The following is a 17,318-nucleotide window of genomic DNA, read 5'->3' as shown; positions in this document are numbered from 1 at the left end:
TCTTTGACATCTGGTGGGCGGGCGTTCCACAGGGAGGGCGCCACTACCAAGAAGGCCCTCTGCCTGGTTCCCTGTAACTTGGCTTCTCGCAGTGAGGGAACCGCCAGAAGGCCCTCGGTGCTGGACCTCAGTGTCCGGGTAGAACGATGGGGGTGGAGACGCTCCTTCAGGTATACTGGGCCGAGGCCATTTAGGGCTTTAAAGGTCAGCACCAACACTTTGAATTGTGCTCAGAAACGTACTGGGAGCCAATGTAGGTCTTTCAAGACCGGTGTTATATGGTCTCGGCAGCCGCTCCCAGTCACCAGTCTGGCTGCTGCATTCTGGATTAGTTGTAGTTTCCGGGTCACCTTCAAAGGTAGCCCCACGTAGAGCGCACTGCAGTAGTCCAAGCGGGAGATAACCAGAGCATGTACCACTCTGGCGAGACACTCTGCAGGGAGATAGGGTCTCAGCCTACGTACCAGATGGAGCTGGTAAACAGCTGCCCTGGATACAGATTTGACCTGTGCCTCCATGACTCCCAAAATGACTCCCAGGCTGCGCACCTGGTCCTTCAGGGGCACAGTTACCCCATTCAGGACCAGGGAATCCTCCACACCTGCCCGCCTCCTGTCCCCCAAAAACAGTACTTCTGTCTTGTCAGGATTCAACCTCAATCTGTTAGCCGCCATCCATCCTCCAACCACTTCCAGACACTCACACAGGACCTTCACTGGTTCTGATTTAAAAGAGAGGTAGAGCTGGGTATCATCCGCATGCTGATGAACACCCAGCCCAAACCTCCTGATGATCTCTCCCAGTGGCCGCATGTAAATGTTGAAAAGCATGGGGGAGAGGACAGAACCCTGAGGCACCCCACAAGTGAGAGCCCAGGGGTCTGAGCATTCATCCCCCACCACCACTTTCTGAACACGGTCCAGGAGGAAGGAGCGGAACCACTGTATGACAGTGCCCCCAGCTCCCAGCCCCTCAAGATGGTCCAGAAGGATGTTATGGTCGATGGTATCAAACGCCGCTGAGAGACCCAGCAGAACTAGGAAACAGCTCTCACCTTTGTCCCTAGTCCGCTGGAGATCATCAACCAGTGCGACCAAGGCAGTTTCAGTCCCATGATGAGGCCTGAATCCCGAATGGAAGGGATCCAAATGGTCCGCTTCTTCCAGGCATGCCTGGAGTTGTTCAGCAACCACTCACTCAATCACCTTGCCCAAGAATGGAAGATTTGAGACTGGGCGATAGTTGGCCATCGTGGCCGCATCTAAAGATGGTTTTTTAAGAAGCGGTTTAATAACCGCCTCTTTCAGCGGGTCTGGGAAGGCTCCCTTCACAGAGGGAAGCATTCACCACCCCACGAAGCCCATCGCCCAGCCCTTCCCGGCTAGCTTTTATAAGCCAGGATGGGCAAGGATCAAGAAGACAGGTGGTTGGTTTCACTCATCCAAGCAGCCTGTCCACATCCTCGGAGGTAACAGATTGGAATTGATCCCACACAATTTGACTAGACAGGACTCTAGCACTCTCCCGCCCCGGCCCTGCTCCCACGATGGCGGCTACCTCTTCCCGAATCTGAGCGACTTTATCTGCAAAAAACTTTGCAAAATCATTGCAGGAGATCATGTGGCCCGTACTGGGCCCTGATGTAGCAGGTGGTTCCGCTAAATTGCGGACCACCTGAAAAAGTCTCCTGCTGCTGTTTTCTGCAGATGCAATAGAGGCGGTGAAGAAAGTCTTCTTCGCTGTCGCTACCGCCACTTGGTAGGCTTGACGTTGAGCTCTAACCTGTGTCCGGTCAGCTTCAGAATGGGTCATCCGCCACCGGCGCTCTAGCCGTCTCAACGATTGTTTCATTGCCCTCAGATCCGTGGAAAACCACGGGGCTGTCCGGGCTCCATGCAATCGGAGAGGGCGCTTCGGAGCCAAACAGTCAATAGCCCTGGTTAACTCCACATTCCAGCGGGCCACCAGGGAATCAGCTGAAAGGCCATCAACATGGGATAAAGCATCCCCTACCACTCTCTGGAAACCATTTGGATCCATTAAGTGGTAGGGGCGGACCATTAGCGTGGAACCTCCTGAGATGATTAATGCTCTCATCAGTTTTTCAATTCCAATTGAAATTCCACTTCCTGCTTCCCAGAAGTTGCAGCAGTCCTCCTTGGCTGGCAGCTATCTCATCTCTCATCCCCTTTCTGCCTCTCCAACAGCCTTCCCAGTTAACCATTTGTTTTTGAGAAAGTTTTCCATTTCTGGAAAAATACTTTGTCCTAATCTTTCCTGGTTATTTTACAAGGGCACTCCATTGCCAAGGCTACACTACCCAAGTTACTCACATTGTGTCCCTATGCATTAATCAAATATGATAGTTTCTGGACTACTCTACCAGACTGACAGCAGCTGTGCTCCAACAGAATAGTGCCAAAGCTGCAGTGGGAATTGGTTCCCTTCTCATATTTGAACTAAATTCCCTGTACTTGTTCATGTTGTAGAAGAGCTTACCCCCTGAACACAGAGCAATAGTTTGCAGATATGTATAGACACATGTTCTGAGCAAGTAAAAGATGCATGAGAATATTTTTCATTCTATGAAATAATAGAATCAAGACACTTTTATAAGGGGTTGGAACCTGTCAAACCACAGCCTAGCATAAAAGTAGGACAATGTGTTCCTCAAATTTGGTTTTTTTCTGTAGAAGTGGAAGCATGTTAGAAAATTTTGATGTTTGTGATTTTCCTCCAGGTATAAACAAATTTAAAAAATCAACAAAACGTCTTTTAAATTCTACATTGCACTGCTCCGAGAAACAAAATACTTTATTTTTCAAACAGGAATAACAGGTGGAAAGGAGGACCTGTGTAGCAGGTTGAGCTGTCACTCAGAAAGAGGAGCTCAAGGCCAAATATTCTGCTCTCCACACATTTTCCAAATACATATACATATATATAGATATATAGATATGCTCTTCTCGTTCCTTTCATCTCTCTCTCTCTCACTCACTCACTCTCACTCTTTCTGTGTGTGTGTGTGTTAGAAAGAGAGGGAGAAACAGAGAGAGGGAGAGGGAGAGGGAGAGAAAAGCGTGGAGCAGCACTTCTTGCAAGGTTGCTGTCAGCTACGTCCCGTCACTGACAGCGGCTGAGAACGCTGGCAAGCAGGGAGAAGAGATTAGTCTGGAATGCGGAAATGGACAAGAGGAGGCAGGCTGCAGCAGTAACCTGATCTCCGAGAACAGAGAGCAGGGATGGGGGAATCCAAGGGGGAAAACACAGTCTGTCAGTTTAAGCTCAGACTCAAAGTCGGGGAAACCGGAAATAGCCTATGCAAAAACTCGTAGGCTCGAGATAGTTTGCGGGAGGCGCGAAAGGGAAAGAAAGCGAAAGTGGGGGCTTTATTGTTGGAGGAGGAAGGGGCAGATCTCAGTCTCAGCAACTGCAAACTCGGAGGAGGGCGCTGAGTGACTAAGTTCTGTAATGATTTGTGTGTTTGAGTAATAAATCTGAGAAAATCACTGCCGAAGTTGTCTCGCGTCTGTGGGAGAGACCCAAGCCATTACAGTTGCTCTGGATCTCTTTTAGGATTCAGTTAATCTCTAAATTAATGTTGCTGTGATTAACAAAACAGAATTATTTCTTATTTCTGTGGCAAAACGTTTCAGTTTCTGCCTTCTTCAATCCACTGGGTGAAATTTTACATAATTAATTATGTAACTAATTACATTATCATTACATTATTCTACATGGTTCATTTCAGTGCAAAGGAAATGCAATGCAAATGGGAAAACGAAGTAATCTATTGTGTATCATTTGCAAATTGAAAATGACAGCAACAGTGAATTCCAGTTGCATTCACTGGATTGATTTCCATTCTGGGCATCGGATGAGTAAGTAAGTGGCATTGCCTAATTCCAATTCCATTTCTGTTGAAATTATCTGACACCCCTACCTATCACAGGTATACTACCTTGCAACTTTCTGTAGTTTATTTCCTGCATCCTCTCTGCAAAATGACCATCATGCAATCAACAGGTGACCTTAGATTGCCTCTATTACCAAGGGCTCTATAAGGAATATTAGTGGGCAGTGAAGAAAAATAAAAGAACTCATTCAAAATCCATTGCAGGAAATCCTGAGGCCAGAGTAGATAAGCAAACATGAGTTATTCAGTCTTGAGCCTCCCACTTAAAACCCAAAGACATGTTTCAAAGCATGGTATTTGACCTTTCAGAGTCAATATTTGACACCCCAAATCCATCATCAAATTTCAAATGAACAGCCACCTAGCAGCAGCCATACCACCAGGCTGAAGAGCATAAGGAAAGAAGTGAAACAAGGCATCCCATCATCCATGCTGAGAGTCTATTTCCATCTGGCTTTCCCTCAACAGTCACCAGGGGACAGCCATTCTCCCTGAATGGTTGACCATTCTAAGAACTGTAGGTTTAAGAACACGTGCCTGTGATTGATATTCTTCCTTCACCCAGACCAGCCCATTTTCCTTTTGTACTGTGTATTTTAGATTTACAAGCCTGAGAGCTGGGACTGTTTTACTATGTTTGTTTGGAAACTGCTCAGGGTGACTTTTCAGTGAAACAGTGGGGTAAAAATGCTTTTGGTAACTAAAGAAATAAAACTAAATATACAGGTAACTAAATAAATAGTACAGTGGTACCTCGGGTTAAGTACTTAATTCGTTCTGGAGGTTCGTTCTTAACCTGAAACTGTTCTTAACATGAAGCACCACTTTAGCTAATGGGACCTCCCGCTGCCGCTGCGCCGCCGGAGCATGATTTCTGTTTTCATCCTGAAGCAAAGTTCTTAACCCAAGGTACTATTTCTGGTTTAGCGGAGTCTGTAACCTGAAGCGTCTGTTAACCTGAAGCGTCTGTAACCTGAAGTGTATGTAACCCGAGGTACCACTGTATTTATCATATCGTTCTGATGTGATGCATGGGTGTAGCCAGGATGTGTATATTTAGGATAAGTCACAGAATCACAGAATTGTAGAAGGAACCATGAGAGCCATGTAGGTCAATCCCTTGCAATGCAGGAATCCTTTTGCCTAAAGTGGGGCTTGAACCCTACGACCCTGAGTCTCATGCTCTATCAGCTGAGCCATCCTGTGCATTAGGATTTTTTAAAAGGAAAATCAGAAATGGGGTGATCTGATACAGAAATGTGATGAACTGCAATTAAGATTGGAAAAAGGAGAAACTGAGATTGAGTGATTCACCCATTCCTAAGGGTTACCAAAGGCCAAACTGGATGTCACAGGCATTATGCTATAGGTTGATGAACAAGTGGTGACTGCAGTTAGGAAGGGACTCCGCAGATTAGCTTTGGGTGCCCTGCTGGAAATGAGCCTTGGCAGCTTCCTGACACTGCTGACCGCTGATGTAAAATGAAGTATGCCTCTTACTTAGCCAGAAGAGAGGTCCAAAAGCTGAGATTGGCCCTGTGGAATAAAATAGGGATACCTGCTGGTTTTTATTAAATAAAATCTCTATATAAAAGATAAAGATAACAAGCAAGGTTGCATGGCTGTTTGGAAAACAGTGCATCCTTTTGCTTAGAGAACAATAATTGTGTCCCCCCCCCCTTCTTCTTTTTTTTTTACTAGCATCATTAGTAATAGAAAATTCTTAGTATGTAGTCCAGCTGAACAGGAGTTATTTGAGCAACGGGTTTAGATCATTTAGGACCCCAGAATGAAACCTGCATATTAAGTATCCTGAAAGCCTCCTGTCCCCTCTCTCCCTCTCTCCACAGCAGGCTGTAACCACTTATAGAAGAGTGGAGAAATCTCCATAAACACATATTTGCATAATATATCCTAATAGCTTTGAAGGCCTGTTAGAAGCCATTGGGTTGCGAATGTTCACTTAAATATCCATTCCAGAAAATAAAACGCAAGGGTGAGATAAAGGCTGAGATTATTGTGGTTATGACGTTTCATATTGTCATTCCAGTTATGTCACCGGGCTCAGACTGGTAGACTTTGCATACATATTTATGGAGCCCAGAGAACATAATCACACATTCAGCATGGAGCTGTAGGCAGCCAGGACACTGATGAAGACATCTAGATATCTGTAGGATGGGGAGCACTGTCTAAGCAGTTTCTGCCTTTACCACTGCAAAAAGATAGGCCCCTCACATTGTAGGAATGAGTACAATTAAGAGTTTTGACTCATACATTTATGAGCCTTCCTTTCCATTTGTTCAATTATGAATGATCACCGTATTTTTTGCTCCATAAGACACACTTTTTTCCTCCTAAAAAGTAAGGGGAAATGTGTGTGCGTCTTATGGAGCGAATGCAGGCTGCACAGCTATCACTAAAGCCAGAAGAGTGAGAGTGAGAGCTGCGCAGCGCCTCTTGTTCTGCTGGCTTCCCAGTGAAGCGGGAGGAGGAACGGAAGGGAGCCCCTTCCTTATGGAGCGCCTTCCATCCCTCATCCTGCTTTGCTGGGAAGCCAGGAGACCAAGAGGTGCCGCACAGCTCTCACTCTTGCTGTGCTGGCTTCAGCGATAGCTGCACAGCGCCTCTTCAGCGAAGTGCGAGGAGGAACGGAAGGGGCTCCGTAAGGGCTCCCTTCGGTTCCTCCTCCCACTTCGCTGAAGAGGCGCTGCACTGCTCTGCTGAACCCAGCAGAGCAAGAGTGAGAGAAGGTACAGAGGGCAGCCTGTCAGTCCCTTCTCCCACCTCCTGGAAAAGCCGGGAGCCGCGCCGAGCAAGCGTGTCTGTGTCTCTTCCTGGCTTTTCTTGTTTTCCTCCTCTAAAAACTAGGTGTGTCTTATGGTCTGGTGCATCTTACAGTGCGTCTTATAGAGCGAAAGATACGGTAAATGAAAAGCTGCATTGCCCACCCAAGAAAGCTCACAATATCTCAAAAACACAGAAGGTATAAATAATCTCAAAATTGATACAGGTATCCAAATTATTAACCATTATTAAAAAAGGACAGAATAAACCTTATTTTACAAAAAGCTTGAAAAAAGTAGTTTTAAAACAGCAGCAGCTGCAGTGTAGAGGCCATGTGTACCTCTGATGGAAGGGAGTTGCATAATCTGGGGGCCACCAGAGTGGAAGTATTGTTTCTTAAGACTGCCAAATGCATTGACTTCACAACTGGGCACACAAGTAGGGCTTTTGAGAATGAGATCAGTAGCTGGGCAGCTATGTATGGATGCAGTCCTATGGCACATAAGTGAGCACAATTCTACTCAATCCTTTGCCAAACGTTCTGATTTGCAAAGAAAGGGGGGGCATTAAGAAATAGATTATTTTCTTTTTCACTTGCTTTGTTTTACTTGAAATATTTATATATGCTTTTTAGGAGATGATCATAAAGCAGATGGCATGGGAACATAAAACAATGCATATCAATTAAAGCTATATACTATAATAGTCAAGGAAATCTGTAAGAGTTTGTGTGGCTGGGTGGTGAGTTATTGAAAGCAACATTTCTCCTCCCCTCTAGCTAGGATGGTTCCTGAGTAGCTCTGTGGTGGAAGTTAAAGGAGGGCAAAGCCACCTCAACCAAAACCCTGGGAATTAGATAATGGGCATCTCTCCATGCTGTTTGGTCTTCTCTCTACTCCCTTCAGAGCAAGATGGTCCTTGAGTTCCCTTCTTAATCACTTTTGCTGCCATAGAAGTCATCTTTTCCCAAGCTGTCGCCAAATCCATCTCTCCTGAGAACTGCTCCAGATGAACATGTATGGTTCTCCACTTCCCCCTTCATTGTTGCTTCCTAGCCTGGCTTAATCTGACTGAGCCCTTTTAAGGAGCTCATTTCCTTTCTTGAAGTGTTGGCAAAACTTGCAGGCAGTTGCCAGTCTTAACTATAGAAGTGATGAAGCAGTCAATTCTTCTTTCTGGTAGTGCAGCAGTCCATTTGTAAGCTCTTCCCATTTCTTACCACATGAGCATAAAATGCCTTGCTGCATCCAGCTAAGGGCCCATATGTCCTTCATTCTTTTCTCATATTTTCTCATAATGACCAATCATGTGTTCATGGCAGGTCCATAAGCAGGACTGCCCACCTTTGCATTTTAAAAGTAAAAAAATACCATTGTTTCAAGATTAATTTTCAAATATAGTACAGAACACTGTTTAATTACAGGTTGGTGCACCTTTCAATTACTTGAGCGCCTTTATATTTTTCTTTCTTCTGAATTACCAATGCATACATCAGCAAGAGGCTTTAACAGAGGATTAAACAAATTCATGGAGGTGAAGGCTATCATTGATGCTGATCTTCCTCCATAGTCAGATAATCCAGCAGCTGCTGGAAACCACAGGAGAGCAGTGTGCTCTTGTGCTTGGGTCCTGCTTGTGGGTTTCCCACAGGCTTCTGGTTGAACACTGTGAAAACAGGATGCTGGACAAGATGAGCTAGCAGACTCTCCTTATGCTCTTCATAAAGGTAAAGGTAAAGGGACCCCTGACCGTTAGGTCCAGTCGTGAACAACTCTGCGGTTGCATGCGCATCTTGCTCTATAGGCCGAGGGAGCCAGTGTTTGTCCACAGACAGCTTCCGGGTCATGTGGCCAGCATGACCAAGCCACATCTGGCAAACCAGAGCAGCTCACGGGAATGCTGTTTACCTTCCCACCAGAGCAGTACCTATTTACCTACATGCACTTTGACGTGCTTTCAAACTGCTAGGTTGGCAGGAGTGGGACTGAGCAACGGGAGCTCACCCCATCGCAGGGATTCGAACCGCCGACCTTCTGATTGGCAAGCCCTAGGCTCTCTGGTTTAGATCACAGCTCCACCCACGTCCCTCTTCATAAAATACTGCAAATACAATAGTTAAACACCAATCTTGACAATGATCAGATTGTGCAGAGCTCTACCAATGCACACATGCAAGTCTATGTCTTGGATGGCATTCAACAAAGTTTTGCTCTGAATAGAGTGTAATTAATAGACTTAACTTAGGCATGTTCATTAATTTCAATGGGTCTACTTTGATTAAAACACATTTAAATACCACCCATTCATAGACCAACCTCTCCAAAAATGGAAGAAAAAGAAAGATAAATTTTATATGTAATGGTGCAGTCACTTGCATCAAGATTCTTTTAGTGAGGTGTGAATTCATGCTCAACATGCTATCCCCTTGCCCAGCAAGGCACTCCACCATGTATAATCTGTCTCAGAGAAACACCAGCCCAGAATGAGCTTTAGTTGTAAGAGAAGAAAGGAATGAACAGTCTATAAAACACAGAGCTGGGGAAGGAGTTTTGTGAGACAGTAGGTGTCCACATGAAGGATAGGTTCAAACATACCTTTTATTTCCCACATCTGGTATTTATCCCAGATTCTTGCTTTGGGCTATATTTTTAGCCCAGCATTAATAGGAGTTGCGGAAAGCTGTGTGCTTTGTGCTTAGAATACGCTACTAAATCTTATTTATGGCTTAACTCAACCACACACAAGCACTCCCTTAGAACTTCTTGGATCCTTCGTTTGCAAATGTAAGAGACGGCAGCCAATTTCTAAAGGACTGAAGTGCAAATTACGACTGCCAGTGCCATCGCTAAATATTTATCGAAGCACTGATGGTGCACTCGGAACTGCGCCTAACTTCAAAATGACACAGTTGCTGCCCACAGGGGCTTACAGCAGGCAAGCCAGAAGTGAGCGAAACAAAGACAACGGGAAATGGGCAAACACAAATGGTCCTTTACCAAGCAGTGACTGATGACAGTGAATGCTTAGCCACTTGGGGACCCGGATTATCAACTTTGTCATCCTGACAACTGATGAGGAGTCTCTAGGAGGGACATACACCACACCTGATGGATCTGATGCTCGTGGTGCTATTTCAGATGGCAAATAGGAAGCAGCCTTAAACTGAGCCGGCACAGTAGCCCATCTCGCTCAATAATGTGCCAGAAGACCGAATGCATAGCATCCTCTTTCAACCAATCCCTTCCTTTCCATGCCCTAGCTTAGTTGTTCCTTCCCATAATACATAAGATTTTGTTATGACTTATCCCTACTTTGCACCTTTGAAACCTGATGCATTCACAGACAAATCTGTAGCTACGTCTGGGACCTAAAATTCAATCTGAAATTTGAAATGGGCATTTTTAACCTTGCATGCTGCAACAGCCATATTTGTGAGCACACAGGCGCGCCCCCACACATGCACACACACACGTTCCGTAAGAGGCAAAAGAAGAAGTCCTGAGCATTGCTTGTTAAAGGAATCCCTTAAAATGAGGATACAGTGATGCCAAAGCAGAGGAAGATAAAATACTCTTGACTTATTTTGCTTCTGACAAGGTCAGAACTCTAACTTGCATGCAGTAGTTTATTTCCCCATAGAATAAGACTGTTTCTTGACACTTGATTTGTCCTCTGGAGGGTGATCTAGCCAGATGGCTGGGAGGATGCTGCTAGGTTTGAAACAGTGACGACTAATTTAGGAGGATTCAGAAACCACAGAATGGGGTCATCTCACTATCCCAGAGATGTGTCTTTCCCCCAACCCCCACCAATACCGTTATACTGCTTCATTTTAAGCAGGAAACTCTGGTTCGTCTTTCAGATTACACTACAGACTGGATGAATTTATATTGGCATGCTTGCTTGTCAGATTTAATTATGGCAAAGTGAAAGGCATTATTAATACGATTCATATACCAATGCAAAGCGTTTGGAGCGGACAGAGGGAAATTAATATGTAAAAGAATCTAATTTGAGCGCAATTCCTCTGATGCTGGGAAAGGTGGGAGGGTTGCTAATTTCCAACTGCTGCTTGTGAGTAATGTTCATGATTATTTTGCTGAGGAAGGGGGAAAAATGGAGAATAAGCAGAAATGGCAGTTCTGGAAATTGTGCCCTATAAATTATGCTGATAAAGAAGGAAAATATAGTGTTCCTTTTCCTCTTGGTATTCACAATGCTGGAATAAGAAACAGGGATGGATATAAATGAAAGCACTTAGCACACAAAGGTGCAGCACTGCATTCATTTCAGGTGTCAATTTCCTTGCTTTCATTGTTTGTTTGTTCAAATATTTATAAGCTGCACTTTCATTAAAAGAAATAGCAAGGCAATGTTCAAAATACTTCTACAATAACATCAATAAAAGAATGTACCACTATTTACTGTTTTATTGATGTTTTTTACTGATGTTTTAATTTATGGGTTTTTTTTACTGATTTTATTATAATCTTGCATGTTATATACTACCTTGCTACACTTTTATGAATGTGCGTGCCATATACGCTACTGTGAGATAAATAAATATAGAATTTCAATAAAGTCTGGTTGGTGAAACCGAGAGAGACAGAGACAGAGAGTCCAAAAGCCTGTGAAACAGTACAGTTTTCAAAAGACATCTTAAAGAAGGCAGGGATCGTTCCTGCTGGTCATCTACTTGAAGTAAGTTCCACAGGGCAGGGCCACCCCAGAGGCACAGGCAGCCACCAAAGATTGACACATCAGAAGATTTCAGTTATCATCGTGGAGCATAAGGAATCAGATGCTCCTTAAAGATTCTTTCAAACCAAGTTGCTTATGGATGTGCTTTGTGAATAAGCATCAGAACCTTGAACCTGCCCAGTGGCAAATTGGCAACCACTGCAGCTCTCTCTGTAAAAAGGCACCATATCACCAGTAACCTATTCCCGTGAACAGTCTGGAATCTGCATTCTATGCTAGTTGCAGCCGCTGAACCAAATGCAAAGGCAGCCCCAAATGAAGTATGTTATGGTAATCAAGTCTTAAGGATATCAGTGCATGTACCAGGATGCCACATATTATAAAGAAACAGTTGTTGGTTCTCCTCACAGAAATGTTAGGTTTTATGCAGGAAGTCTTGCATTAGGGGGCAATTGGTACTGAGTAGGGGCAGTGACTTGTCTCCCACATTGGGGGGGAGGATCATGTGACACATCCTGCCCAGTGTGCAAGCACTCATGCGCCGGGCTGGGCCACCCTCATCACCGCAATGCTAGTGCTCGCAGGGCCGTCTTACCCATAGGCGCTAGGGGTGTGGGGCACCCAGGCGCCGGGCTCTCAGGAGTGCCAGGCCAAGAGTCCGGGGAAGAGCCCGCCCATCAGTCAGAGCGCCACGGTGGGCTCTTCTGCTCCAGGCGGCTCTGCACCGCAAGTTTGGGGGCGACTGAGCCAACGAGATGCTGAGGCGGCTGGCCAGCTCCACCAGCTCCTGTGTACCTGGGACTGCACGCCTGGGGGAGGGGGGCCCGGGCAGATCTTTACACCCCAGTGCTGCTTATGCTTAAGACAGCCCTGGGTGCTCATACGCCGGTTGGGGAATGGAGAGTATGGAGCTGGGCTTCATGCTCTGCCTCCTCCTCCTCATGCAGCATCAGGCAGGGAGGAGGAAAAGCATGGAGGGCGATTTTTGACCTCACTTGTCCCAGCTCCCTCCCAGCTCCTGGTTGGGGCGCATGGAGGGTGCCTGATGGTGGTGCAGGATGTCGGCCCCCACAATATTGGGGTGGCTGGTCCCCCTGATTCAAAAGCTGCAAAGTGAAGCCCACAGGTGACATGATTTGTAGAATGAAAGGAAAGGACACTCACAATCATCCCTTGAAAGTAATGCAGGAGTAGAAAAACTCTTCACCCTACCATAAGAACTTCACCAGTCTCCCCTCCCCCACTGCTTTAATAATTTTCAAATTAATAAGAATCTTATTACTGCATTGTTAGGAATCCATTTTCACTTACTATCAATCTATTGGAAGGCCTGTTTTTTAGGCAGAAATGGGGAAATATAAACAAAATGAAAGGAAACAAAATGGGATAATACCATGTACACTATCACCCTTTGTTGGAGAAAGAACAAGAAAAAATGAAACTGATTTAAAAACAAAACAAGAAGTTACCCATAAGGCTTTTTCATAAGCATACTTTGAAATGATTATTATTATTTACTTAACAGCTCTAATTGTATATTTAAAATGAAATAGCCAGAAGGAAAAGTGCCAAAGGGTTATCAAACACTCAATGTGCACTTCTCATTTTATTGAGATAGTCTAAGAAGTGGACGTGGGCTTTAAAAAAAACAAAAACAAAAAACATGTAACTTTCCATCATTTTAAATTTGCCAAATACCTAAGTACCTGTTTTACCTAATTACTCCAACTATCCATGATTCCAAATACAAATTATCAGGTTGTTACTATCATCATTTTTCTCTCTAGATGTTGTTGGCATACCCAGCATGGTGATTATTTTTCTACAGCTTTTCATTTCATATTAAGGGCAAACACTCCTCTTTGATGGAACTCAGCATTGGAAACTTGTTAGACATTTGTGAATAGCCTTCATGAGAGAGGAACCGATGTGTGCATTTAAAAAACCCCACATTATTTCTTCCTTTGTGTCTTCCTTTGATGTTTTATTATGCTTTATATTTGTTGGAAGGTGCGCAGAGTGGTTGGGGTAAGACAGTCAGATGTGTGGAGTATAAAATGATGAATAATAATAATAATAATAATAATAATAATAATAATAATAATAATAATAATTTATTATTTATACCCCGCCCATCTGGCTGAGTTTCCCCAGCCACTTTGGGCGGCTCCCAATCAAGTGTTCAAAACAGTACAGCAGTACAACAGTACATACAGGAATACTTCCTGTATGGCAAATCAGAACTGAATAGACAGACATAGCGGGGTTCTGAAATCCAGATTTCACATTGAGCTCATACTGACATTGTGCATTAACAGTGCTTTCCAGACAGTTGTAGGTTGCTTCTGAATTTTGGATTTCAAACTGAAATCTGGATTTCTCCAAGAATTCTGCAGTCCTGAAATTAGCTGATCTGGTATACCTGTGCATCAAAAACTTCTCACTGTTCCATTGTTTATTTCTAAATTTGGCACAGGGCACTGTATAAGTTGCTGCAGCTTTCAATTACTTACAGACTTTTCTCCCTCTAATTTGCAAATACACACATCAATAAAATACTGCATAAAAACAATATTGGCATGCTCATACACGCAATCAAGTAGAGTGCTACCAATGCATACATGTGCTTGCATACATTCATGGAACCCTCCTCCACACACACACACACTAAAGCATTAGCTGGAGAAATAACTAAGTGGTCTCTGAACTCCTTGATGGGTTGATAATTAACTATGGTTGTTTTCTGCTAGCTAACTTGTATGTGTTTAACCTTAGACAGGTAAGAAAGGCATTTGGTTGCAAATCTCCATTTTGAAAGTAAGTTGGCTTTAGTCTTTGCTTCCAGGCTCTGTGGAAATAAGGGTGTGTAAGTGACCGTCTCTAGTGAGGGAAAAATAGCTCCAGGCAGATTGGAGTCTGCAAGGAGATACAGACCTCTGATTTTATATCTGTTTGTAGTATTTTATAAGAAGTTGAGCCTGTGCTGAACTTGCACATCAATATTTTGGATATATTATTTACTGTTCTTTGTTATGCTTTGAAGAAAGTTCTGCAAGTAAAGCTTTCATTAGACTTATGGGCTTTGACAATGTTTCATTCCAAAAAGAGTCAGTTTTTATGCATCCAGTAGCTATAATCTATGTGATTTATTCCTGATACCTGCTCCTGACGTATATGCAGGTCTTATCAATAAAACCCCTCACTAAAAGAATTCCAACGTAATCACACAAAGAGAACAATAAGATTGACTCTTTTTGCTGCAGTGTTTTATCAGTGCTCATGTGCCCTTTGATAAAATAAAGTGAAGAAAGAATTAAATGAACTGAAAGACATGGAAACTGCAGCAACCTGTACATTCTCCAGTTCCAAAATTAATTTTATGATTTCCCCTGAGTCTTTTTGCAAGAATTCAGCCTGGAAACATGAGAGAAATAATGTTAAGGAGGCTTGGAGTGGAGTGGGGTAAGCATGTCCAGTATGTCAAAGTGGGCTTTAGTTAAACTGGAATCAAAGGCAGACCTTGGTAATATGGCACTTTGAGCAAGGCCAAAATTTGATGCCTTCACTCAGCCCCAGGCTGCCTTCTCAAAGCTGGGTAAGGGAGGTGCTGGGCTTTGGGAATGAGGCACAAGGCTCTAGCAGGGTCCTCCTGCCTCCTGCCTTGGCCCCTGTACTGGGGAAACCAGTTGCACTGCCCTAAATACTCAATGTGCTAGGATTCAGAATGAGTGGCGTGAAAGACAGAGCAAACCAGGGAACAAATAATACATGGTTTCAGCCCAATGACTCAATAGGTTCATGGAGAACCTTCTCCTGGCCACTTGTCAATGCTCGTGAGGTCAGAGACATAGGTGAGTGGAGCAACAGCTGTGACTCTTGTCTTTCCACATTCCAACCATCCAGAAGTCAGGGGTTCTTACAGACACCCCTCTACATGCAGGCAAGCAAGAGGCATTATCACTGTTCCACACCTTAAGAGTGTCCAGAGCACAGCCAGTGAGGGGGTGGGCCCATCTAGGGAGGGAGTATTGCATGGGAAGAACTCCAAAAGATGGATACAGAGACTTGAAGAGCTATACTTGGCCCCCCTTGGCATTCAGGTTTCTCATTGCTAAATTTAGGAGTGGATCATGAGACACCCTCTAATCCTTTGACAGTGCCACATGCACATATTGATGTTTTCATCCACTTAATATTTAAAAGCATGCAAAAAGAGAATGCCTTTAAGACTAAAGGGCCATGACCATTACAAAGAGTTAAAATATAATGCGAGAATAACAGTTTGCTACATAAAATTACCAGATGCAGAATTTCCATGAAGTAGTCAGTGGGGTTTAACAGATGTAAATGAGAAAAGAATCTCACTGATTTCTTATCTTTCTTTTTTCTCTTCCCACCCCCTTAAAAAAGAGAGAGTGTAAAATTGTATTTGCTGGAACTGTCTCATGAGACAGACGTCTCATTTGCATTAGGGTTTATCTGTCACTATTAAATTAATTTAAAACTCAGCTTGATTAATTCAATTCCATTTCTAATTCTGAAACTTTACTTTTAAAAAAACCCCTTTAACTTCGTCAAGTTAAATATAAAAAAATGAGCAAGGGGGAAAGATGTGTTTTGAATTGGCCCTCCTTCTACACTTGTCAATTAAATGGAAATTCACTAATTTCCCAGTCATTTTAAATTAAAGTGTAATTATTGCACAGATGACAAAGAAATGCCACAGATAATTCTCTTGGAAATGCAAGCATTGCGAGCACAGAGGCTTGCAGCCAAATGGACAATGTGTCATTGCAAGTCTGGGCCTCATTCTCTGCAGGGAAAGGATGCTAAACTTAGCTTGATATAGCCTTGGGTACAATTGCCTGCCATGCTTGCTTAGGAAGAAATATCTATGGGATGGGATTTGTCCCAAGGACTGTGTGCAATAGAGTCCATACTAGAAGCTTCTAGCAAGGAGAAGAAAAAGAGAGGTGACTAAAGTATGGTCTGGTCCCATTGTTTCTCGTCTTGCCTCATTTCATCTCCAGGCATCCAGTGTCCACTATGATTAGGGATGCTGAGGAAATGCCTGTAAATTACAGGTCAAGACAATATTCATATAACTGTTTCTTGCAGAAAACAGATATTGTTTCTCTTCCTTAGGGAGAGCAGCTCTTTGCGGTTGCAGAAGGACTCCTCACAGACTCCCCTTTCCTTATTAATGTAAAGTGATAGTTCTGCTGCATTAGGTCAAAACAAAATAGGAAGCTGGTATACACTGAGTCAGGTCATTAGTCAGGGCTGGCCCAAGACATTTTGGCACCTGAGACTGATCTCAAAATGGCTTCCCCCTCTCCCCACTAGGGAAGGAGTAGTGAGGGAATATCTGTATCAGGAACATGGGGGGAAGAAAGATTGACATCGGGATTGCTGCCCAAGTGAATCCTGCCACCTGAGGCAGCCACCTCACCTCAGGGCAGGTTGGTGCCTGCTCTGAATAAAGATCTATATTGGGATCTGGATGTCAACTGTTGAGCAGGTCGCACACAGTAACGCACAGGCAGATCCTGCTGCCTGAGAAGGTCATCTCATCTTGCCTGATGGGTGAGCCGGCTGTCATTGATTCATCTAGTTCAGTATTTTCCACACTGATGGGCTGCGACTCTCCAGGGAACATTCCCAGACTGCTCCCAGTCACCAGTGTAGCTACCACATTCTGTATTAGTTGTAGTTTCTGGGTCACCTTCAAAGGTAGCCCCACATAGAGTGCATTGCAGCAGTCCAAGCGAGAGATAACTAGAGCATGCACCACTCTGGCGAGATAGTCTGCGGGCAGGTAGGGTCTCAGCCTGCATACCAGGTGGAGCTGGTGGACAGTCACCCTGGACACAGAATTAACTTGTGCCTCCATGGACAGCTGTGAGTCCAAAAT

Source organism: Podarcis filfolensis, assembly GCF_964270895.1.
Source record: "Podarcis filfolensis genome assembly, chromosome: Z".
Taxonomy (NCBI): domain Eukaryota; kingdom Metazoa; phylum Chordata; class Lepidosauria; order Squamata; family Lacertidae; genus Podarcis; species Podarcis filfolensis.
The sequence above is the reverse complement of the archived record's forward strand: the minus strand, read 5'-3'. Positions refer to the sequence as shown.